We start from the raw sequence: 26347 nt of genomic DNA on the forward strand, positions 1-26347 counted from the left end.
TAAATAGATTTGGATTTTCTAAATAATTATCAATCAGTGCATAAAAACAGGTTGTTAAAAATCACTGCAACCTTTTTTTTAATTGGCCCATGCCTCTTTTCAATTATTCAGTTAGATATAATAACTCATAATTTATTAGCCACCATTTTCCTTAAGGCAGTCAATATCCTAATTAAAGGCAAATAAATAAGTAAAAATCCCTTAGTTTAAAAGCTTACTGCACTTTGTGGGTACACTTCCTCACTTTATTTTTCTCTCCTGGTATAATATTATAAAGTCTGCTATAGCTTTTTAACCTTTTCTTAATCCTCCCTCAAATAAAATATGAAAACAGGCTATTCACTCCCAGGGCACACCACTTAATTTTTCTTTTTTGCTTCCTTTATTATCATTTTAAAAGGTTATATAAAAAATGATTTTCAAAATTAAAATGTTTTCATAGGCAGCTATCTCCAACCAGACTTGTGGGGAGAGGCAAAGATTTTGTTTCTAGGTACCTAAAAAAATTTTAGGATAAATACTTCAATAATCTGAGTAAAAATGCTTTCTTCTTTAAGAAGCCACAACAAAATCCTCATGTAGTAACACAAGAACAAGGTTCTTAGTTCTTAGTTCTTTATTCATGCAAAAGCCACTGCAGATATTTCTTGTAGGCAGAATTTCTCTAAGAAGTGATTCAGAAATACTAATACAATCTATTATAGCTCTGATTACTTATTTTTATTGGTGGTTAATAACATCTTCATAAAAAGAGGAAAAAATTGCACATGGGAGATTTGGTTAGGGGTAGGGGACAGTTTAGGAAGTATGTTACATCACTTTTAAATATTTCATTGGCTAGGGGCACCTGGGTGTCTCAGTCAGTTAAGCCTTGGGTCATGATCTCAGGGTCCTGAGATTGATCTCTTCACTCGGCATGGAGCCTGCTTAAAATTTTCTCTCTTCCTCTGCTCCTCCAACCCCTCAACCCCCACTCACATGTCTTCTCTCTCTCTCTCAAAAAAAAAAAAAAAGTTTCATTAGCTAGAACTAGTCACCTGGACCTACCTAAATGAGAAAAACTAGGGAATGTGGTCTTAACCTTTTGCTTTGTTAAGACATAGAATGGTCTGGTGAAGATAAAGAATTGTCATAGCTTCAGCTATTAGAAGTTTAAAATATACAGATACACACATATACATACGAATCTATGTATGCAATTCAATATGACATTATTTGAAAGTAATGTAAAACTTTTAAGCAATATTTATAACCACTATATCATAATACAGGCTTAAAGAGTGAATTTCCTGGAGCCTAAAATGAATGAACCCTTTTAGAGTAGATTACAAATATGATAAAGAACCTTTATGTAGCCTTATGTTCTTAATGTAAGGAAGGCATGTCAAAGAAGACTTCTCGCCATAATACCTTAATAGATAAAAATAGTGTCTCTGTTTCTTAAAATAAGAGTAAAAATATTCTTTTTTTCCCCTTAGATATATCCCTGTAGATTAGACAATTATAAAAATGGTTGTATTTTTTTATAGCCTTAAATGACTCAGAAGTATGTAAAAAAGCTGTCTACATTCAACCACATTGTTTTTTGTAGTGCTTTGAAATGTTTTCAATAATCATAATTACTTTGACATGCATCGATGTTGCACATATTAATAGTTCATTTTTAATTGCAGATGTATCAAATTTTCTGTATCTATTTACCTGTTGATGGACATTGGGTTCTTTCAAGTTTTGGGCCACCACAAATTAAGTTGTATTACATGTGCATGTACAATATTTTGTGAGGACTTTTGTTTTCCTTTCTTTATGAACAAAATGACTGGATCACATGCTTAAATTTTGAAGCAACTGACAATTTTCTGAAGTGTTTGTATCATGTTACATCTCCACTAGCAAGATAAGAGAGTTCAAGTTGATAAACATCCTGGCCAATACATGATGTAGCCAATCTTTTTTTTCTCTTATTTTAGGTATTCTAATAGGTTTCACAATGTGGATTTTATTTTAGACATTCTAATAGGTATGTTTTGCAAAATATTATCAATAATGTTGAACATATTTTATGTGCTTGATTGCCTTGCATGCATCTGCTTTAGTCAAGTGTCTGTTTAGAATTTTAATATCTTTACTGGACTTTTTATTTTGTTTTCTATTTTATTATTGAGTTTTAAGAGTTCTTTATATATTCTATATACAAGTCCTGTGTGAAAAATGTGAACTACATGTATTTAATAAAGGCTTGTCCTTTCATTCTCTTAACTGTGTCTTAAAAAGAGCAGATACTTTTAATTTGGATAAAGTCAAATTTATAATATTTTCTTTTGGATTTCCTCTATGAGTTTATATCTAAGATGTTTTTCCTAACCCAAAATAAAAAGTAACTTCCCTTATAATCTATTCTAGATTTATATTTTTAAACTTTATAACTAAGTCAATGAACATTTCAAGTTAATTTTTGTGTATATTGTGAGTTATGGACTGAAATTATTATTTTTTTTTGTCTATAGGTATTTAAATTATGGAAAAGAGGATCTTTTTTTCATCAAATTGACCTTACACCTTTGTTGAAAAACAACTGACCACATATGTCTTCTCTTTCTGCACTCTCTTCTGTTCAACTGACATATTTATCTATCTTGACTCATAAATTATTTTGATCAGTATAGCTTTATAATTAATCTTGAGGTTGGGACATACAAGTCCTCCAAATTTATTTATCTCTTTAAATATTGATTATGCTAGGTCCTTTGAATTTTCAGATGAATTTTAGAATTAGTTTTTAAGACTCTAAAAAAAAAATCTAATTAGAATATGTTGAATTTAAAAGTCAATTTCAAAAAGTTTAAAAAATAAGACAAAAGTCAATTTCAGGAGCATTCAGATCAGAAATTTTTACTTTTCCAACCCAGAAAGACAGAAAAAATCCTGCCCATTTCTTGAGGTAATATTTATTTTCTCTCATCAGTGTTTTGTAGTTTTCAGGACAAGGCCTTTCGTATCATTTATCAGATTTAGCCCTAAGCACATCATAATTTTTGATGCTATTGTAGATGATGATATTGATGGTATTTTTAAAATTTTTAATTTCCAATTATTGATTTTTAATAATTGAACTATTGTTGATTTTTGTGTATTGATCTTGCATTGTGAAACCCTGCTAAACTCATTTACAACTTCTGGTAGCTTACTTGTAGATTCCATTAGATTCTCTTTGTAAAAGAAACTGTTGTCTATCAATAGAGACCATATTTAATTTGCCCTTTAAAATTTGTATATCTTTTTGGATGACTGGGTGGCTCAGTCAGTTAAGCATCCGATTGTTGATTTCAGCTCAGGTCTTGAGGTCAAGCCCCGTGTCAAACTCTGCAGTCAGTGGGGAGTCTGCTTGAGATTCTCTCTCTCCCTCTCCACTTGCCTCTCCTCCCTCTCTTTAAAATAAATAAATAAATCTTTAAAAATTTGTGTATCTTTTTTTGCATTATTATATTGGCTGGACTTCCAAGGTAATATTGAGTGAAATTAATGAAAATAGACATCCTTGTCTTGTTTCTGGTCTTAGGAGAGAACAATTCAGTCTTTCACCATCAAATGTGATGTTAATGGAAGATTTTTGTTTTTGCTTTTAAGTTATAGATTTTGATATGTGTTTTCCATATTTTTATTGAGGTATAATTTATATAAAACATTAGTTTCAGGTGTGCAACATAACAGGTATTTGTATATGTTGCTAAATGATCACAATAAGTCTAATTATGTCTAGTGGTATCTGTCACCAGATATAGTTATAAGATTTTTTTCTTGCAACAAGAACTTTTAAGATCTATTCTGTTTTTCATAGATTGGATTCTTAGAGCAGTTTTAGGCTCACAAAAAAAATTAAGTGGAAGTTACAGAGACTTCTTATATACCCTCTGATCCCACACATGTATAACCTCCACCATTATCATTACCCTGCACCAGAGTAGTACATCTTTTACAATTGATGGAATGTTACATCTACTCTGACACATCATTATCACACAGAGTCCATAGCTGACATTAGAGTTTCACTCTTGGTGTTTTATATTTTATGGATTTGGTCAAATATATAATCACATGTAGCCATCATTATAGGATCATACCAAATAGTTTCATTGCCCTAAGAATCCTCTGTGCTCCACCTGTTCATCTGTTGCTTAACACTAACCCCTGAAACCACTAGCCTTTTACCATTTCCATAGTTTTGCCCTTTCTGGACTGTGTATTTAGCCTTTTCATATTGGCTTCTTTCACTTAGTAATATGCATTTAAATTTCCTCTATGTCTTTTCATAGCTTGATAGCTCATTTCTTTTGTTGAATAATATTCCATTGTCTGGATGTAACACAGTTTGTCTATTCATTCACCTACTGAAGGACATCTTGGTTGCTTCAAAGTTTTAGAAATTGTGAATAAAGCTACCATAAGTATTTGTGTGCAGGTTTGTGTGGACATGTTTTCAACCCCTTTGGGAAAATACCAAAGAGCGCAATTGCTGGATTGTATAATGAGAGTATGTTTCATTTTTTTTTTAATAAAACACCAAGCCATCTATCAAAGTGGCTGTACCATTCTACATTCCCATCAGCAATGAATGATACTTCTTGTTGTTCCCCGTCCTCACCTGCATTTGGTATTGTAAGTGTTCTAGATTTGAGCCATTCTAATAGGTGGTATCTCATTGTTTTAATTTGCATTTTCTTGATGACATGTGATGTGGAACATCTTTTTATATACTTATCTGCCATCAGTATATCTTCTTTGGTGAAGTGTTAAGTTTTGGGGCTCATTTTTTAATTGGGCTGCTTGTTCACTTATTGCTGAGTTTTAAAATTTCTGTACATATTTTAGATAGTAGTACTTTATCAAATGTGTCTTTTACAAATATTTTCTTCCAGTCTGAGACTTGTCTTCTCATTCTCTTGACATTGTTTTTTGCAGAATAGAAATTTTTAATTTTAATTAAATCCAGTCTATCATTATGTCGTGTATTGTGCCTTTGCTTTGTATCCAAAAAGTAATTGCCAAACCCAAGCTCCTCTAGATTTTCTATATTACCTTCTAGGAGTTTTATAGTTGGTGTTTTATATTTAGGTCTGTGATCCATTTTGAGTTAATGTTTGTGAAAAGTATACAGTCTGTATCTAGATTCTTTTTTTTTTTTTTGCATGTGGATATCAATATGTTCCAACACCATTTGGTGAAAAGATGGAAATTTTTTTCATAGATGCTCTGTATCAGCTTAGGAAAGTTCACATCTATGCCAAGTTTGCTGAGAGCTTTTATAAGGGATTTTGTAAGGTGCTTTAAAAGAAAAAAAACCTAAATGATCGTGTTTTTTTTATACATGTAGTCTATTAATTGTCCCCATTGCATTGACTGATTTTAAATAAACTAAGAATAAAAAAAATACAGAAAAGTTGCAAAGGTAACACAGAGAGTTCTGGCACACCACTCATCAGTATCCCTAATATTAACATTTAATATAGCCACATGGTATATTTGTAAGAACCAAGGAATTACCTTTTTTTTTTTGAGCTTTTATATTTGAGTTTATTCTTCATTTAAAACACTACTATAGTTGAATATTAAAACAAAAACAATAGCAAGTAGTGAGTTATGATTATAGTCCTTCACTCATTCACTACTGCATATAAAATGCCAGCAGTGTTTTTCACTGGCCCCATTAAGAGGTCTGACACTGAACACCACCCCTGGGATGAGTTCATCATCCTCATAGGCTTCCCCATTGTAATGGCGCCGTCTTTCCTGATTTGGATCAAAGTCCACCAGTTCTACCTGGTCCATTTCATCAGTCTCTTCTACTTCCTTCCTCTCAGGTAGGAGTTTTTCCAGCAAAGAAAGTTTATCAGGAGAGAGGAAGCCATTCTCAGGAAAGTTTACCTTAAATTCAATGATAAGGCGACCCTTCTCATATGGTCTACGATAAATTGGCATGCCTTCATTTAGCACACACTTGATATCTCCATGCTTGACAATTTGACCTGGGTGAGAGGTGATGACGATGGTTCGGTTGTCAAGAGTAGATATCGGCTTTTGAAAGCCACACAGTGCTTCAACCAGCTGTATGTCCATACACATGAAGAGGTCTTCTCCTCGCCGAGTAAAAACAGCGTGGTCCTTCTGATCTAAAACAATGATAATATCTCCTGGTTCCAGTCCTCGTTCTTGGTCTCCTTCACCATGGAATGTTATCTTCTGGCCCTCCTTCATGCCTTTGTCAATATGAACTTCTAGAATCTTCTTCTCTCAAACTATCTTCCTCCCATTGCAGCTTTTACATCTGTCTTTGGGACTGATCCGTTCCCCATGGCCCTGGCACTCCATGCACACAGACTGAATTGCTGAACCATTCCAGGTCCTATCTGATGAATTCTTATTTGCATTCCAGTACCTCGGCAATTGGGACAACATTCGACTGCTCCTTTCTTACCACCTCGGCCTTCACATTTATCGCAAATCACATTCTTTTGCAGAGCTAGTTTTCGTGTTGCACCATTATATAAACCTTCTAAGCTTACTGAGAACTGATGCACAACATTTTTACCTCTCCTTTCTCTCTGCATCCTTCCTCCTCCTCCAAAAAACATATCAAAGATGTCCATGGGGGAGCCAAAACCACCACCAGCTCCACCTTCTTTAATTGCCTGTTCTCCTCCTTTGTCATATAATTCCCTTTTCTTTGCATCAGAGAGTACTTCATAAGCTTGAGAAATCTGTTTAAACTTCTCTCCTTCATTTGGATTCTTATCAGGGTGGTACTTCAAGGCCAGTTTCCTGTAGGCCTTTTTCAATTCCTCTTGGGTGGCATTGGGTTTAACCCCCAAAACATCATGGTAAGTGGTTTCTTTCACCATTTTCTACAGCCGGTGAGAGGGCTGAGGCCGGTGTGGGGGAGCGGGAAGGGGCGCGTTGCTGGGCGCAGCTCCGGCAGCCGCCGCTGCTCCGCGTCTCACCGAGCGTTCTGGAAAGTTCCGCCAAGGAATTACCTTTGGTATGTAACAATTACCTAAGCTACAGACCTCACACAGATTTCTCTAGTTCTTCCATTAATTTTTATTTTACTCTTTGAAGATAATGCAGACATCAGGTAGAATTTACCATTCATTGATTTTTTAAAATATTACATTAAGATTGTATTCCTGGGACAAACTCCATAGGCTATAATATACTATTGATTTAATATCTTGTTGGATTCTATTTGCTAAATATTTGTTAAAAATTTTTACAACTATGTACATGAAAGACATCATTTGCTAGTTTTTTTTTTTCTTGGAATTTTTCTGAGGGTTTCTGTATATAATAAAGTAGGACTAGTAGAATTCACTGGGAACTATTCCCTTCTCTTTAATTTCCTAGAATATTTTGAGCATGATTGATATTATTTCTTCCTTAAAGCTTTAGTATAATTCCCCAGTGAATATATCTGGGCATCAATAATGTCTCTTTTCTCTTTTCTACCTATTTGATATGATTAGAGGTTTATCATTTTAAGTTAAATTATGCAGTGGTCAGAAAACATAATATGTATCACTTGAAGCCTGCCATATTCATTCAAATTTGTTTCATGGTGCAGGATATAGTCAGTCTTGGTAAATGTTCCCTGTACATGTAAAAAGAATGTTCATTCTCTTGTCCAGTATATTCTATTAATATTAAGTTCAACACCTTTGGCTTCTAGTTTTGTTTAAAACTTTAGAATATTTATGACTTTTCAGTCTGTTTCTTCTATCAGTTGTTGAAAGTGGATGTTGGAATCTTTGATCATAATTTTGATGTTTTATATTCCTTTTGAGATTTATCAGTTTTATATATTTTAAAGCTTTGTGTGTACGTACACAGACTTTTTGACTGTAATATTCCCTTCACAAATTAAACACAAAACTATGAAATCACCTTCCACTTTGCCGGATATTAATACAGCTTCATCATCTTTATTTTGTTTAGTGTGAGTCTAGAATCTTTTTCATTCTTTTACTTATTTCTGGTTTATGCCATAATTATAAAAGCATGTTTCTTTAAAGCAGGATATATTTGGGTCTTGACTTGTAGTATAATCTGATAATCTTGTTTAGCCCATAATTTACATTTTATATGATTGTTGATAAATATATTTATATGTTGTTTAAACCTGCCACCTTGCAATTTGCTCTTTACTGACCTTACCTTGTTTTTTACCTTTTTTCTTTTTTTTTTTTACTTTCTTTTCATTAATTAAGATCTATGATTCTATTTCATCTCCATTTTTTGTTTTATTAGCTATATAAGTATAATATGTAATTATATTTGCTCCCTTTTGGTTCACAGTGCATATCTTTAACTTATCTCTGCCTATCCTCAATAATATTCTAGTACTTCAGATAGAGTATGAGAACCTTACTTTCACTTCTTCCATCAATGTTAATGCTCTTGTCAAACATTTACTTTTACAGGTATAATAAACCTGATAAATAGTCTTGTTATTTGTTTAAAAGTGCATTGTATATTAACCAGATTTAAATAGTGAGAAAAAAACATATATTTTTCTTTGTAGAAACCATTTCTGGTACTCTTTGTTTTTTGTTTGATACACATTTCCATCTGGTACTTTTTGTTTATTACTGAAGAACTTTAACAGTTCTTATGAAGTGATTCTCATAATATTACATTAGTATTTCTTTGCCAGAAAACTTTTTATTTTGCCTTCACTTTTGGGAGATATTTCTAATGGAAAATATGTTCTTATCCTTATATTTGTTCCTCTGATTTATAAAATCTGTCCTCTTTAGGTTTTTCTCCTTTTTACTGATTTGGGACAATTATGTGCTGTTTTTTTTTTCTTTTCTTGTTTTGTGTGTAGGGTTCATTATCTTTTTAGAACTGTGAATTTATAATATTTATGAAATTTGGAAACTTTTGGCCAATATTTCTTTCATATTTTTTCTCCCTTCCTCTCTCTCCTCTCCTTTGAGGAGTAACTATATATAGACCATTTAAATGTTTCACAGCTCAATGATAGACTTTTCTTAATTATTTTTTTCTATGTATTTCATCTGGATATTTTCTATTCTTTTCAACCTAATTTTTTTTTAAATTCTGCAATATCTTTTCTGCCATTGATACCATACAATATATTTTTTTCATCTCAGAAATTGTAGTTTTTATTTCTATAAGTTTGCTCTGTGTCTTTTTTTTTCTTTTTTACATACTCCAAGTCTCCACTGAATATTTTACATACAGAATACCAATTAAAGAATTGTTTTACTGTCCTTTCTTGCTAATTTTAAGCATCTGCACTATTTGGGTTGGTTTCAATTGAGATATTTCTCTTTATTAGAAGTTCTGTTTTTCTGCTTCTTTAGATGCCTGATAGCGTTGAATTGGACGCCATACAGTGTGAGTTTCCTTGGTTGGGTTTTGGACATCTTTGTACAGCTATAATTTCTCTTAAGCTTTTTTGTCCCCATGCAGCTAATTGTAAACAGTTTGATTCCTTTGGGACTCACTTGTGTAGTTTGTTAAGTAGACCTAGAGCAGTGCCCAGTGTAAGGTAATTGTGACCTACTACTGAAACAAGACCTTACCGAGTACTCTTTTAAATCCCGCATGAACTAAGAATTGTTCCAGTCCGGGTGGCGATAAAAGGCACTAATTTTTTTAACGTGGTTCTTCCCTTACCTTGAGTAGTTTTGTCATATCAAACTTCCTGATTAGTTTTTTTTTTTTTTTTTAAGATTTTGTTTATTTATTTGACAGGGAGAGACACAGCAAGAGGGGGACGGCAGGCTGGGGGAGTGGGAGAGGGAGAGGGAGAGGGAGAGGCAGGTTTCCCGCGGAGAAGGCAGCCCGACGCGGGGCTCGATCCCACAACCCTGGGATCATAACGTAAGACGAAGGCAGACGCTTAACGACTGAGCCACCCAGGCGCCCCCCGCCATTAGTTCTTAATTGCAGACTCGAGGAGCCTTTCTGTGAAGCTTTTCTCTTTTGTACTGTGAACTCTAGCCACTTTAGTACTACTAGACACTCAGTCCTGTCTTTTCATCAAAGATGAATTCTCCAGTTTTCTCTACTGGCAACAGGAAGCTCTCTTCACCAAGACAGTAAGCCCTTGGGGCGCCTGGGTGGCCCAGATGGTTGAGCGTCTGCCTTCGGCCCAGGTCATGATCCCAGAGTCCTGGGATCAAGTCCCGCATCGGGCTCCCTGCTCCCTGGGAACCCGCCTCCCCCTCTGCCCCCGTGTCCCCCATGAATAAATAAATAAAATCTTAAAAAAAAAAAAGACCATTGTTAAAAAAAAGACAGTAAGCCCTTGAAATTCCCTTCACTTGCTCTCCCATCTCAGAGTGATAATTACACCTTGTTGCCCGTGTGAAGTATCTCAAAATCACTGTGTCATGTTTTTGGGTTGTCGTTGTTCAGAGAGGAGTATAAATCTAATACTTGTCTGTAAGCATAAGTGACCTTCTAACTTAGTTTCTCACTTTAATTAAAACACATTCTTCAGTGTGCTTTCAGAAAGTAACTGAGTTTAGTCTACTTAGAAGCCCATAAATGTTCCTAAATTCTAATTATTATTTTGCAATTGGATTTTAGTTTTTTTTTTCCTTCAGTAATAAGAGATGTTGAACTATTACCGATATCCCTGTAGCTAATGAGAAATATACTGTCAATCTGTTTTTTTTATAGAGAATTAGATTTTTCTTCTGGGGTCCCCTTTGAATGTTTTTATCAAACTTGATGGGCAGAGATTTCACTGTTTCCTTTCCTTGCTCTTTCCTTTTTTCTACTCATTTTGTTTTTTAATTTTTGTTTTTGAATTTTAATCCTAATTTTCAATGGATTCTTAAGTTTTGAGGACTTTTTTTTAACATCAACTCTCAGTTTTCTTTTTTTTATATTTTATTAACATCAACCCTCAGTTTATTTTTTTATTAAGTTTTGAGGACTTTAATTCTGACATTATTTCTTCATTTAACTCTAAACTATTTTCTTCTCTTGTGTTTATTAGTATTGAAACACTTAGCCCTATGTTTCATGCCTTTATATTTTATTTTATCCATGCTACATTTTTCTCTCTCACCTGTTTTAGAAGAATTTCCTAGTTAAGGGTTTCAGTTTGCTCTATTGAAATGTAGGACTTGACCTTGATTTATTATCTCTTCATGTTACAATTTCAAATCTTGCCACATTAAACAGAGCAGACTTATTTAACGGCCTTTTTTAAAATGGGTCTTTTAACTGTTTCAGTGAAACTATAATTTCCTCTGTGGAGTTTCTCCTTTGTCTTCAAACACTTGATTCTTAGTTTTGCACTGATTCTCTGTAACAATTCTCAAACACCTGGTGATCTTGTTAAAGGTTCTTTTTTTTTTTTAAAGATTTTATTTATTTATCTGACAGATTCACAGTGAGAGAGGGAACAGAAGCAGGGGGAGTGGAAGAGGGAGAAGCAGGCCTCCCGCAGAGCAGGGACCCTGATGCGGGGCTCGATCCCAAGAGCCCGGGATCATAACCCCAGCCAAAGGCAGACGCCCAAAGACTGAGCCACCCAGGCGCCCCTTGTTAAAAGTTTTTAATATGCTGTTGGTTGGTTATTGTGATTCAGTAGCTTGCTGTTGGTTTGGGAATGATTACACTTCTGAGGGTTTCCAGTTATTACCTGTCCTACATTAATTTTCTGATCATAGTACCCACATATAGTACTATGTTAAAGGAGTGATGCTTCACTGGTTTTGCTTGCTAACAGAAGTATAGATGACATTGTAGGATTTTTTTAATTGACCCAAATATTCTAATTGGTATCTAAAAAGTCTTGAATCTATAATCTGATCTCTGTACAGTCCAGAATAAATCTATCAGAAAAATAACTTTATAGTAGTGCATTAGGGGGACGTTTACCATTATTTTTCCATCAGTCAAGTACAGCCATCATTTTTTTCCTACAGAAATTTCTCAAAATAATTTGGTTTGTTCATAAGTAAGTGATACTGAAAATATATGCCCTTTGATTTCAGATAAACTGGGCTAAATCTCTGCTATCTTGATCTACTTTCTGTAAACATGATTCAATTTTAATGTATTTTATAAGGATTGTTAATAAATGCCTGATTTGGGAATATATTTTAAGAGTAATTTTTACACATGTTAAATTACATATGTTAAAGGAACAAATAAAAAGTTCATTGTAAAATAAAAACTGTGCCAAAACAAAAATGAGTATACTATTAATAAAGTAAAGCAGTACTGTTTTAATATTTTTGTTAGAGACCAGATAAGTATGTGTCACATGATTAACCTTTTCTCATGTAAGGCATAAAATGCAAAATATCAATCAAGAAGATTTCTAATTCTTTATGATGTTAATTTTAGTTATTAAACAAAGTATAGCTTTACCGTCCTCACATATAAACATGTAACAATGTTGGCCACTTCTATGGCTTTTATTACATCTTAGTATTTAAAGTTCTTTGATATGGCAAAAAAAATAATGCAAAGCATATGCAACAAATGTAGCAGTGATAATATTCTATATGTGTGTCATGATTTCACAAAATTGTCTCCACTGCCAACTTTTTTAGTAGTAATTCAGTGAAAAAAAATGATCATTGATGTTGTTCAAGAGTTTGAACACTAACCATCAGGTAATTTATAGTGTATCACTAAAAATGTCTAGCGAAAATTGCTTGTCAGAAAAATACATACAATTTTTAAGTGTCAATAACAGTGACAAGATATTCTCAGATTTTATTTCTTAATATTTTCTCTTTTCTATTTTTGATGGAGAATTTAATAAAAACATATCAAAACAAATTGTCAACTCCCATGCTAGAAAGCATAGTCCATGGAACATGGAAAAGGAAGCATTTTTGAATAGTATAATTCATATAAATATTGACCTCCTGACTATAAAAACACAAGTTGAGGGGTACCTGTGTGGCTCAGTCAGTTAAGTGTTGATTTCCACTGGAGTCATGAACTTAGGGTTGTGGGATCAAGTCCCACATCAGGTTCCGTGCTCAGCTGGGAATCTGCTTGAGATTCTCTCCATCTCCCTCTGTCCTTCTCCCTGCTCATGTGTGCTCTTTCTCTCTCTCTCTCTCTCAAATAGATAAATAAATCTGGGATGGCTGGGTGTCTCAGTTGGTTAAGTGCCCAACACTTGATCTCAGCTCAGGTCTTGATCTCAGGGTTGTGAGTTTGAGCCCCACATTGGGCTCCATGCTGCGTGTGGAATCTACTTTAAATAAATAAATCTTTAAAAAAAAAAAGTCGAATTTACTGAGGAAACCAAATATACGTTAAGTGACAATATAGCTTAATGAAAACAGTTGATAATAAATAGCTGTTTTTGAGGTCAACATTTTAAGTGGAGAACAGAAAAAAATAATTTGCAGACTTGTAACTATACAACATGAATAAATTATTTTATCAAATATTTGTCACATTTCTAATGTTTATATGGAATTATACATATTTACAAGATCATGTGATACAGATTCTGACTACATCTAATTTATATAGTAATGAGGTAATCTCCACTTTCCTTATAAGCTCTATGTATTTAGCATCTAGAAAATTTACCTATTACTATTCCATGTTCTGGATGCTATTCTACCTGACATTTTAAGTTATTACTCCTGCCTATATAATTTATTTTATAGAAAGGAGTAGCACCGCCTCCAAATGTGTTCATACATGAGCTAATTAATTCTCCTGCCATTATCTAATTTAACCCATTTTCATTATGGTCTATAGTGTACTAGGTATATTGAACTGAGCTCTAATATAGCAAGGATTGCAGAAAACATCTATACTTCAGAAGACCATGGTTTGATAGTAAAATAATTCTTACATTTCCCACTGAAAAGGTAAACCTAGTTAAACTTCAGCTCAGTCTGACCTTTAATTATATTTGCTTTAAGCCTAATTTATGTAAAAATCACTCATTGTAAGTATCCAATTCAGTCATTTATAATCTTCTATAATTTTGCAGCCATAAATATATTCCACTTCTAGAACTTTAAAATCATTCTTCAAAATGTCCCTTTGCTCCTTTGTAATCAATTCGCTTTCCTTTCTTGACCTAGACAGCCACCAAGCTCTATAGATTTACTTCTAGAAATTTCTGTAAATGGAATCCTAAATTATGTATTCTTTTGGGTCTGGCTTCTTTCAATGGGGATTATGTTTTTAAGATTTATCCATTTTGCAGATTGTGTTAATAGGTTTATTTTTTAACGATTTATTTATTAGAGAGAGAGCACAAGAGGGGGGAGGGGCAGAGGAAGAGGGAGAGAGAGTCACACTTCCTGCTAAGTGCAGAGCCCGATGAGGGGGCTTGATCTCATGACCCTCTTGATCATGACCAGAGCTGAGATCAAGAGTCAGGTGCCTAACCAACTAAGCCACCCAGGTGCCCCAATAGATATATTTCTTGTTATTACTGAGTGGTACACCATTATATGTATATAGGACTGTTCATCCACTAATTAGTCAATATGAGTTTGGATTGGATATAATGATTTGGGGATATTATGAATAATACTTATAGAACTTATGCATGCAAGTCTTTGTATGGACATAGGTTTTGACTTCTCATATGATCTAGTAATTCTCCCCTTAGCTTTAGCTACCAATCAAATTGTTGAAGATACTTGGTATTGTCAGACTTTTAGATTACCACCATTCTAGTGAGTATTCCTGGTATTGCATGGTGGGTTGATTTACATTTCCTGAGTGACTAAAGATGTAGAACTCCTTTTCATGTACATAATAGATACCTGTGTATCTTTATTGGGAAAATTTCAGTGCAGATATTTTGCCCATTTCTTGTTTTTATTTTACTTATGATTGTGTTCTAAGAAATTTATATATATAGCAGATAAATTTATATATATTGCGGAGATTTATATATATTGTGTTTTTTATTTTACTTATGATTGAGTTCTAAGATATTTACATATATTGCTTTATCAGGTATATGATTTGCAAATATGCTCTTTCAGTCTGTAACTTGACTTCTTGTTTTCTTTATCAAAGAACCAAAATTTGGGTTTGATTGTGTACTCAAAGTTCAGCCAATTCTCAAGACTGACTTGGCTTTCACTATGGCAGGCTCCTTCAAGTCCTCTCTATGTATGCATAGCTTTTCAGTTAGCCAGGGATGCATGGATAGCTTTAAATAATCATTCTATTGAGCTCTCATTTCCAAATTTTTTCAATATTTATAATTTGTATTCATCCTATTTTAAGTCTTTTCCTCCAAGGAGCAAATTTATATTTGGGTTTTCATATTATATTCCTATATCTAATGCTTATCTTATGTTTAATTATCTAATCAATTCTTTATTACTTTTATATAGTGTTGATTTATTTCATCTATGATAGAGAAGGTAATCTATATGTTTTTTACCCACTTTTTCTGCTATCTCCTCCCTGTTCTTGTTCATTATATTCATTTTTATATTATAGTAGCTTATAATATTTACATTATGTGTTGGAATATTTGCTCTAGATTTAAATAAATTAAAAAAATAAACAGGCCTTAAATCAGTTTTCTTCTTTTACTTGTTGGGTTGGTGAAGCTGATCCAATATTATTATTACTACTATTATTATCTGTAAAGACAAGATTATGGTAACTTTTCTCCATGAGTTCATGCTTAAAAAATGTCTTTTTCCTTTTATATATGGATGATTGAAATTCTTTGAAAGTTTGGATCCTACTTTCCCCTGAAGATTTATAGACTTCCAAATGTCCATGTGTTAAACATTTCTTTATACAAGTTTTAAACCAATTCAATTACTTCTTAGAGGTGATTTTTGCTCAGAGAGAGGTGGGATAGAGAACTCAGAAACCTGTATAATTATTGACCTTTGAATTGCCTTTGTTCAGCTACCACCAGTCATTATTTGTTTTTTCTCATAAATTTTGTCCTTTCAAACTTTAGACTCAAGTTCTTCTCAATGTAGTTTCATTAAATTACATTTTGAAAGCATTTATCTTCCATTTGTTTTATCTCTTGTTTAGACTTAATTTTTAATATATTGAATCTTTTTCTATTTTGTGTTTCTCTCATTTCTCACTATTTTTTAAGTTTTATGTTCTACACTGTTTTCCTATGAAAAGTATGCAAGCCAATAATTTTTTTATTTTTATTTTTTTCTCTGCCGTTTCATTTTATTACCACCCTGTCCTCATGTTCCAGAATGAACGGCAACTTAATAGAATCCTTTCCTTGTTTCGCCATTATTTTCTTCAAAAAAAAAAACTATCTTCATCACAAATTTCACTTTGAATACCACATTCAGTTATAGTATTATATCTTTTGTTTCTGACATAACTTTTTTTCTTGCTTTATTTTGCATAGATAATGTATTTTGTGTTTTCATTACATTCATCCTTGAAATTCAGAGATTTTCCTCATTGTCCAACTATTTGATGGATACTATGGGACAGCGACCAAAGAAATTGTGCATTAGTAGTATTAATCTCAAGATTTGATTTGATGCCCCGCTTTGAATTTTTTAAAGATCCTCTTTAAAACGAAAGAAATGTTCCTGTGTGAAATAAATGAAGTGGAGGTGTATTAGAAAAATTTAAAATGATAATATAAATTATATACAAGATAAATTAAATTTGGGGGAGTTAGTGATGGCTTCAGCAAAGGTAGTACTTACCATGATGAAAAGAACACAGAATATAGAAGCCATATTTTGGTAGTGTCTTTTAAGATGGGATGTTTTAGATCATTTTTGAAAGATGATGAGAAATATCAGTTAGAGAAAGTTGGAACTTGTATAAGTTGATTGCTATGATAGAAGAGAAGGATATGAGAGGGTCAGATGCAGTGAAATTTGTACTTGATTTTGCAAGTTGCAAGTCAAATTACTTGGACAAATAAAATGAAAACAAAATGATCTAAAATAATGAAAGTCTTCCAAATAAGAAATTAATGCATCCTGTATTTTTTCCATACTTGTTTACAAAAACTGAAGTAAAATAAATACGTGTGGGCAAAATACAATTTTGAATGCACTAAGAAAAGTTAGCAAGGCATTTCTGAACTGTATCAAAACTACTGGGAAGTGAAACTCTGCAAATGTATATGCAACATTTTATGTTTGCACTTTTTAAAAATTCTAAATTGTCAATAAGAGTGCCATAATTACATAAACAATAAGTTAAAAATTTTGTATAGATATAAAGGCCTGGTAATGATAGATGGGGAGTGATAGTCTCCCAAACATTTGGCATATTGTAAGTTCCTCATCTAAATATTTCCTATTGATCAAGAATCAATACATTCATTGAAACAAAGTGGATAGCAATATTTAAACACAGAGAACTTGTTTTTAACACTTTTCAAAGCAATTATCTGCCTGATTAGAAAATTTATGATTTGAACACAAGGAACTTTGGGTTTTCTGGGAGCCACATGCATGTACTGTTACTATGAAATAAGTTAGATTTGAGTTGTAAGCTATATTTCATAACAGAATCCGTTTCTAAATATTGTGGGGAAAGCTGAAAAGTGAAAATGCATTGCTGACTCCTCTTTTGGGTATATAACTACTGGCTGTTCCATTATTACAAATTCATTAGATATTAATAAATTGCTCATTGAAATGAATTAATTTGTTATTCATATGTCTTGTGATTTTTTTCATCACTGAAATTTGCTACTAGGTAATGAATGAGAACATTTCTTCTGTCTTATTTTCTTCTAGTAGTTTTAAAACAAACTATTCCTTGCTAAATGCATATATGTTCCCCCAACACTGTCCAACAGAATGAGTATAAAGCATTTATGACACATTTATTAATTTGCACTCTTTGTACTATATGGATAGCCAATATTAACATGATGAATCTTTAAACATATGCTTTTGCTGAAATGACTCTTTCCATAACCTATTTGAACTCAAAATTGGGAATACAATGTTTATAAAGCTATGCCATGATAGATTTTGTATCAGAATAAACTAGGTAGAAAATACTATCCCGGTAAGGCAGTTTAGCTTTGCTACATGGTTTTAGTTTTAGACAACTGGTATGATCAGTTCTATACTTTAAAATCATTAGTGACATTGTGTGAGATTTTTTTAAATGTGCATGTATCACATCTCTTACGATAGATTTTAATTGGGCAAAAAGGAAGAAATAACGAGCTGAAGCATTTGGTGATGAAACTAAGACAGCCTCTCATTTGGATCCATATAAACATGTATAATGTTTTATTTATACCAAAAATTGAACATCCATTTGTATATAGAGGCTTGGGGAAATACCAGGAAAACATCAGAGTGATAGAATCCAAACCTTTACTGGATAGGTGAAAAATGTGTTGTGTTTGAAAGAATATAGTACCTACCTCCTCCCATTTCCCCATAAAGAAAATAATAAAATTGAGAGCCATTGGCTAAACATTTAACCAAATCCTTTGATGTCTATGGTTATAAATGTTAGAGGATGCAGTTTTATGTATATTGCAGGTGATATATTTAATGGAAAAAATTGGGGAGAAGTAGCCTTAAAAGTCCCAAGAACTGATATTCATATATATATATATATATATGGAAAAGATGAATATTCCTAGTATGAAGGCATTGAGGATCTGAGGTTCTCTTGGGACTTACTGTAGCTGTTCATAAATATGTTTAGTATCGTCTCACCATTTTAAGGCATTAAAGATAGCTTAGGAGTTAAAGATCTTTTCACAAAAGACCTTTATTTGGAAGATTTTAATTTTTGATGACTTCCTCTTATATTTAATTTTTAACAGTCTCAAAGTATAAGAGTTATTTACAGTTTTCAGCCTTCTGAAGTGATACTATAGAGTTTCAGGTGGGAAAAAAGGAGCACTCCTTGAGCACGGCTGGAAGTGACAAGAGATGGGCACACTATGCTGTGAAGCAAATTTCAAGTAGATCTCCCAGGAGTTCAGATGATCAAAATTTTCCCTTTACTTCTGTACAGCATAAGCTGATTATAAGGCAAGTGGGAGGGAAAGAGGATAAGAGCTAATGATTCTAAGTCACATTAACAAAGATATTTTAAGAATCTATATTGTGGAGAGCTTTGAACTTAACTAGACACTATTTGGGTAAAATAGAAAATTAGCTTATTTGTCATTTTATTAGCAGGAGACAATTAGTTGTCATTTTTCTTGTTTTGCCATCATAATGTAATTAATATTCATGTTGAAGACTTTGAATCATTGCAATATCATGAAGTACTTTTGGCATAATCAAAAAGATTAGATCACATTCAGTATAATTCTGCTACATTATCAATTTCTATTGTTTTGCAAATAATAGTACATGCACACTCATGTTTGTTGCTCAGAATTTTTGTTTGATGATTGCAGTATATCTTAATTACATGTTAGTTATAATCATGATTTTGTAAACACATAATATCTGCACCTATTATGTAAATCACACTAAACATAATCGTCATTGCAGAATTTTCTGCAAGAGTCAGTCAATTTTGTGAAAAATCAGTTAAGCAAGTAATTAGTTTTAATTCCCTATTTAATGAGCCCAATAGTTTAAATCATTTGTCTAGTGTAGACTTAGAATTAAATATTTGGAGACTAATGTGAAAAGAGAGCAAGTGTCTTTGAATTTTAGTACCTTCACTTTTTCAGGAAATATTTACAACTTGTCTCTTTCCTCTTCTGCATACACATCATGAAACCCAGTTCTAAATTTTATTGTAAAATTAAAAAAAAAGTGAAGTTTAACACATGATAGTTATTTGAGACGTTTTCTTTCTTATCCCTCTTTATCACTAAACATGAATTTGGATATAAAGGAAGTGCTGCCATTGTTGATGGCATATGTTTCAATGAACACTTCTTCCTTAATTTTTTTCTGACATATACTTCTATCTCTCATCTTATTACACATTTCACACTTCAGAACCCTACTTTCACATACTGCAGTAACTAGCAATGATGACTTTAAATTTAACTTGGGGTTGCCAAAGATATGACATTGTAATAAAAACATTTGGCTATTTGGATTCTTTTATGAATCTACAGTTTTAGGATCATTCTCGTTTTGTGAAAAATGCTGTTAGTATTTTGTTAGGGATTACATTGAATCTACAGATTGCTTTGGGTACTATGAACATTTTAACAACATTGTTTTTTCCAATCCAAGATCATATAATACTTTTCCATTTGTTTGTGTCATTTTTAATTTCTTTCATCGATGTCTTACAGTTTTAGAGTGCAGGTCTTTCATATCCTTGATTAAATTTATTCCTAGGTATTTTATTTACATATTTTTGGTGAAATTGTAATGAAATTGTTTTCTTAGCTTCTCTTTCTGATACTTTGTTATGAGTGTGTAGAAATGCAACAGATTTCTGTACATTAATTTTGTATTTGGCAACTTTGTTGATTTATAGTGTTTAAGACTTCAGGGTTTTTTATGTATAGTATCATATCATCAGCAAATAGTGATAGTCTTACTACTTTCTTATACCATGTACAGAAATAAATTCAAAACTGGTTAAGGACCTAAATGAAAGACCTGAAACCATAAAAGTCCTAGAAGAAAAGATAGGAAAATCGGCCCTAGAAACCATTTTCTAGGTATGTCTCCTCAAGCAAGAGAAACAAAAGCAAAAATAAACTAGTGGGACTACACCAACAACAAACAAAAGAAAAATGTTGCACTGCAAAGGAAACCATTAACGAAATAAACAGGCAACCTATTAAATGAGAAAAGATATTTGCAAATGATATATATATATATATATACATATATATATAATAAGGGACCAATATCCAAAAATTATAAAGAACTTACGCAACTCAATGCCCAAAAAAACCAATAATCTGATTAAAAATTGGTAGAGGATCTGAAGTTGGTTTTTTTTTTTTTGCCCCAAAGAAGACCTACAGATAGCCAACCGACACATGAAATGATGCTCAACATCACTTACCATCAGCAAAATGCAACTCACAACCTCTGTAACATATCACATAGCAATCAGAATGGCTAAAATAAAAAAGACAAGAAATAACAAGTGTTAGTGAGGATGTGGAGAAAAAACCCTCTTGCACTGTTGGTGGGAATGCAAACTGGTACAGCCACTATGGACAATAGTATAAGGGTTCCTCAAAAAATTAAAAATAGAAATATCATCATACAATCTAGAAATTCCCCTCCTGACCATTTACCCAAAGAAAATGAAAACGCTAATTCAAAAAGATATATGCACCCCTATGTTTATTGCAGCATTATTTACAATAGCCATGCTCTGGAAGCAACCTAATTGTCCATGATAGATGAATAGATAAAGAAGGTGTATGTGTGTGTGTATTGGAATATTATTTGGTCAAAAAAAATGAGATCTTGCCAATTGCAACAACATGGAGTTACCTAGAGGGTATTATGTTAAATGAAATAAGTCAGAGAAAGACAAGTACCATATGATTTCACTTATATGTGGAATCTAAAAAACAAAACAAATGAACAAACAAAGCAAAAACAGACCCATAAATATGGATGACAAACTGGTGGTTGCGAGAGGGATGGACAAAATGGGCAAAGGGAGTGGAAGGTACAAGCTTCAGGTTTGAGTTATGGTATAAATATGTCTCAGGGATTAAAAGTACTGCATAAGGAAATAAAGTCAATGGTATTGTGATAGCATTGTACAGTGATAGATTGTAGTTACAGCTGTGGTGAGCATAGCATAATGTATAGAGTTACTGAATCACTGTTATACACCTTAAACTAACATAATGTGCATCACCTATACTTAAAGAAAAATAAATAAATTTAAAAAATAAAAATAAATTACTTTTAAATGAATATAACAATTCAGAATCTCTAACACCTATTCTTCACAATGTAAAAGGTCTAATCTAAAATTACAACACACAAAAATAAGTGAATGCGAGCCATAGTCAAAAGGAAAAAAAAGCAAAATAATTTGATGGTGATCTTAACCAAATAAAATTTTAAATAATCTATTGAAAGTATTTTCAAAGAAAAAAATGGTAATTGTGCTTTTAATGAATGAAAAAAACAGGAAATCTCAGCAGAGAACTATAAAATATAAAAAGTAGACATTATACAAGTAAGTTTAAAAAAACAGTAAAAAAAAACTTAAAAGAAAAATACAGAATGGACTTATCAGTGGAACATGGACTTAACAATTTAATACAGATAACAAGAAACAGTCCATTAATTTGAACATAAAATGGAAGAAATTAAAGAACAGTACAGGAAAAAAATGAGGTAGAATTATAAAGTACAAATAGGTAAACTGAAATGGAGTACCAAAAATACCTTAAGTAAATAGGAGGAAAAACAGAGAACACATTCTCAACTAGAGAAATAAATCCAACCAGAGTAATGAGATTATACTCAACATTAATGAACTATACATATTTTAAAATTAGATTTGCCAAATACCCATGTTGGAATAATCATATTGTGACTTTCAGTAAAAACTCTATTCAGTGAAAAAAGTGGCTAGTTCAGCTTGCAACTCAATTTCCCATGTGTTTTTCCTCAAGAACATAATGGCATTTCTATATGCTTTAAGTAAACTTACCATTTTGTCGGAGAATATTAAGATACATAATCAAATGCCATAATTTAATAAAATCTGTTTACTATTTAAACAAGGCTATCTTTTAGTTGGAACAAGCTTTCCTGTTGTTTTAACTGTGTGTGGCAGTGAAAAGTACAGGGACTACTAGAACAATTTAGAGTAACTACTGACATGCATGTTAAGATCCCAGGAACTTTACTCACCATTGATCTTGCACCATTTCAAATGTCAACAAGTGAAAGAAGTCAAATAACGTAATAATTACTTTGAAAATAGTTTTATCTTCAAGAAAATGTAATATGCATATGTGTGTATTGCATATGTGGTGATATTTTAGAGGGATGATTTAAAAGTTAGTATTCATAACTGCTAGTAATATAGTCTTTCTCATTTACAAATGTAGAGGAAAAAAGGCCAGTTTTTGGTCAAAACAGTTTAGTCATTAAAACTGAAAGGCTGTTTTTGCCAATGAAATATTGTTCTTCACCTACTGAAATCCACATTTATTTATACTCAGTGCCATGAAGGTTAGAGGTGGAATACATCTTTGCAGTGTACCTAAGACATAATGAAAAATGTGACATTAGAAGAACAAAGTGAATGATGATAGCCACTCCTAACAGCTTGATCCCATAATTCACTTATTGGTGGCAGCATAGCCGCCATAACCTGCTGACTGTATCTAAAGTGTCAGAAGATGGTGTCAGGGGAAATATGTTGTTTTACACATATAAAGACAATGCCACTGAACCATTGGATTAGTTATTCCATGTTAGTGATAGATTTATACTCATTCCCTACTGAGACACTTCCTTCTACTTACCCTTCCTCTACCCTTTTAACCACTGAAACTCATTTTTTTGGAAGAAACTGGGGATGGATAGGGCAGTATGTGGAAAATAACAAAAGATATCTGATTATAATAATGTTGGGCTTCTTACTGTTACACACTTATTTTCATTGGCTACAGACCATAAGGAGAATTTAAGTAAACCTACCATATCCTGTGCCAAATCCCCTTACTTTATGTGTTCATTTATTTATATAAATATAGATAGATTCTCCTATAAATGCTATACAAGTTGTTTCATTCTTAAGCTCTAACACCTGCTGTCACACTTAACTGGTTCTTACAACAGTCTGCCATAAGTCCATTATTGCAATAAAAAAGTACAGAATGTAATCTAGAGAATCTTGACAGAAAAAAATGGGAGGATATTTTGGTAGTACGTGAAAAAAAGAGAATATAGTAAGCTGCTTCAAGGAGATGGTTTTGGATTATTACTAAAAATACCATCCAGAGTACTGGAGTCTCAAACTATTAACATTGGGATTCATTTACTTTATTATAAAGATACAATAAGTTTTAAGAATTTCATTCAGATCCCATGTCACATCCTTTTGATTATCCTCAACAATGGCCAATGTCTTCATCTTTTTAATAGAAACTTAAAATTGCAAGTATCTCAAAGCCATTCAGATCCCTACCCAACAATCAAAGTATATTTGCCCAATTTCTGGTGAAATTTGAGATGTAATTAAAAATAATGAGATTGTATTTCACAAGCCAATACCAAAAGAGTTATATCAATCTACACCAATGTTGCTCAGTATTTATGGAGCTCCCTAACTATGCTGACTGATTCTTATGGCAACACTAATTAGGATATATTGAACTTATAAGAATTATTAAAAATCAGAGTCCTATATCCAAATGTATTTTATTGGAAATCAAAATGCATGCAGGGTTTTTGTGTAGCTGACTGTGTTATATTAGTGGTTACAAAATAATAGAGTATTTGCCTGAGTATAAATAATCCAATCAATGTTTTAAACCATTTCATTGAATCTGTAACATATGATCTTTTCGCTATGTCTTAGGAAACACTGGTTATAGGTCTTCAACATAAACCTGTTTTTCTCTCAAAAGAATTCCCTTGCCCCCAGATTTGGTTAAAGAGAAAAACTGTGCAGTGATAGCATACTCTAATTCTCCTTCAAAGACATTATGATAACTTACAGTAGTTGATTCTTTAATTTTTATCCTTATAGTGCCTGGTATAGTGCACAATTTCGGTCTTCTGTTAAATACCCCTGTTGCTAGAAATATTGAGAATTGATGACCTACGCTTACTGTGCTGAAGGTAGCCATCTCTCACAGGTTTTTATCTGCTCAAAAAGGGAATACATAACCTGTTCCTCTTGCCTCTGTGAGGGACATTTCTAAAGGGCCATTCTAGCTTCACCACTCTCTTTGAGATTGACTGAGGCTACAGCAACCACATCATAGCTCCACATCTCTGACCAATTCTGCTCCAGTTGCTATCTCAAAACTCTTCTTCCTGGGAGCCCTTTCCATAAAACCTGCTACATACAAAACAGCATTTTCAGGAACACCTACCTAAGATATTTCATTCTTCAGGGTCCTGAGAACACAGCACTGATACGTAATTGCACAATTGGACCATCCAACACCAGTTGGCAATGAGGTCCACATTACTGGTAATAGAATGAATATAGATAGGTACTGCTATGCTGTGGCAATATCATTGTTAGATTTCATGAATGATAAGGTGGTAAACTAGAATGATACAAGTGGAGGTTAATTCACTAATGGGTACAACATATCAGGATGTTGAGATGTATAGGGAAAGTAGTAATTACAATAAGGATGACATTTGATAATTGTTATGGGGACAGTAAGTGCATTGGAGAAAGACAGTGAAGGGCTGAGGGCTATTTCACCCATTTAGGTGAAGTGTAATAGCCAGAGGGCCTCTTCAGTAGCATATAAAAATTTTTACACCTCAACTATATGGTACTAAAAGCTGTGAATTGAACCTAGGACTTAATTGGAAAAGAAGCAAAGCTCCAAATAATATTAACATTTTATTAATTTAAGTCAGATATGCCACTGTCAGAGGACTGTTTCAATAGAATTTAAACTTGAAATATGGCATGGGGATCCCTGAATTAAAGCACTTGTGAATCTCAAATCACAGATCCCCCTGCATGTTCTGGGCCTGTAAATAAAGTTTGATAAGGGACTGATTATCATTATGAGAGCACTCTCCTTGGAAATAAGAGTTAAACTTTGTCAAGGTGGTAGTAGAACCAGGAGAAAGATATGCTCACACACACACAGCTGTTTTGATTCTTAAAAGCTTAGAAATAGTGAAGGCCTTACAGTAATTGACGTATAAACCCCAGACCTTCTGTAGAAGTCAGTGAAAAATTAGAACAAAAAGTGGAGCAAAATTGGGAGGGTCTCTAAGAAGACTGAAAACATACAAGCCACCTATATCCTATATGATGTCACAGAAATCACTCTATTACCACAGTGATAAGAAGTGTATTAGAGACAGGGTTACTGCGAGGATCCTGGTGCCTTCTTGAAAATCAGCAATACCTTCTTTTTTCAGGCTGAGGCTAGGAGAATTTAAGAACTGGATCCTAAAAGTAAAGGTGAACATAGGATCCCAATATAATAGCATTCATGTAATGGCCTTTAATCATCAGAAATAAGGGGGAGACAATTATCTTAGTAAGTGACAATAACAGAGTGGCAACCAGAGAGCTTGTCTTGTACAGAGCTATCAAGATGGCTACGAGAACATGGTGTTCCTGGGGAAAAGACGGATGAGTAGCAACAAAGAAATTTTACAACCTGCATCATGGGAATAAAGATTACCTGATTTATAAAATAAACCAGGGGACTTAGAACAGTGGCAGAACTCACAATATC

The 26347-nt window shown here is 32.9% G+C and overlaps 1 long non-coding RNA gene and 1 pseudogene across 2 annotated transcripts in view; both read right to left on the minus strand.

Annotated features, from left to right (window-relative positions):
- Positions 1-26347, minus strand: part of LOC112840870 (uncharacterized) — a 313823-nt gene that overhangs the window by 282536 nt on the left and 4940 nt on the right. For both annotated transcript variants that reach the window (XR_012381772.1, XR_003212607.2), the window contains exon 2: positions 20980-21035. This is a non-coding gene — a long non-coding RNA (uncharacterized lncRNA). The remainder of the gene's footprint in view (positions 1-20979; positions 21036-26347) is intronic.
- LOC112840863 (dnaJ homolog subfamily A member 1 pseudogene) lies at positions 5560-6896 on the minus strand (annotated as a pseudogene).

This window comes from Callorhinus ursinus, unplaced genomic scaffold (assembly GCF_003265705.2).
Source record: "Callorhinus ursinus isolate GAN/ISIS: 27379988/994484 unplaced genomic scaffold, GSC_fseal_2.0 scaffold2, whole genome shotgun sequence".
NCBI classification, from domain to species: Eukaryota; Metazoa; Chordata; class Mammalia; order Carnivora; family Otariidae; genus Callorhinus; species Callorhinus ursinus.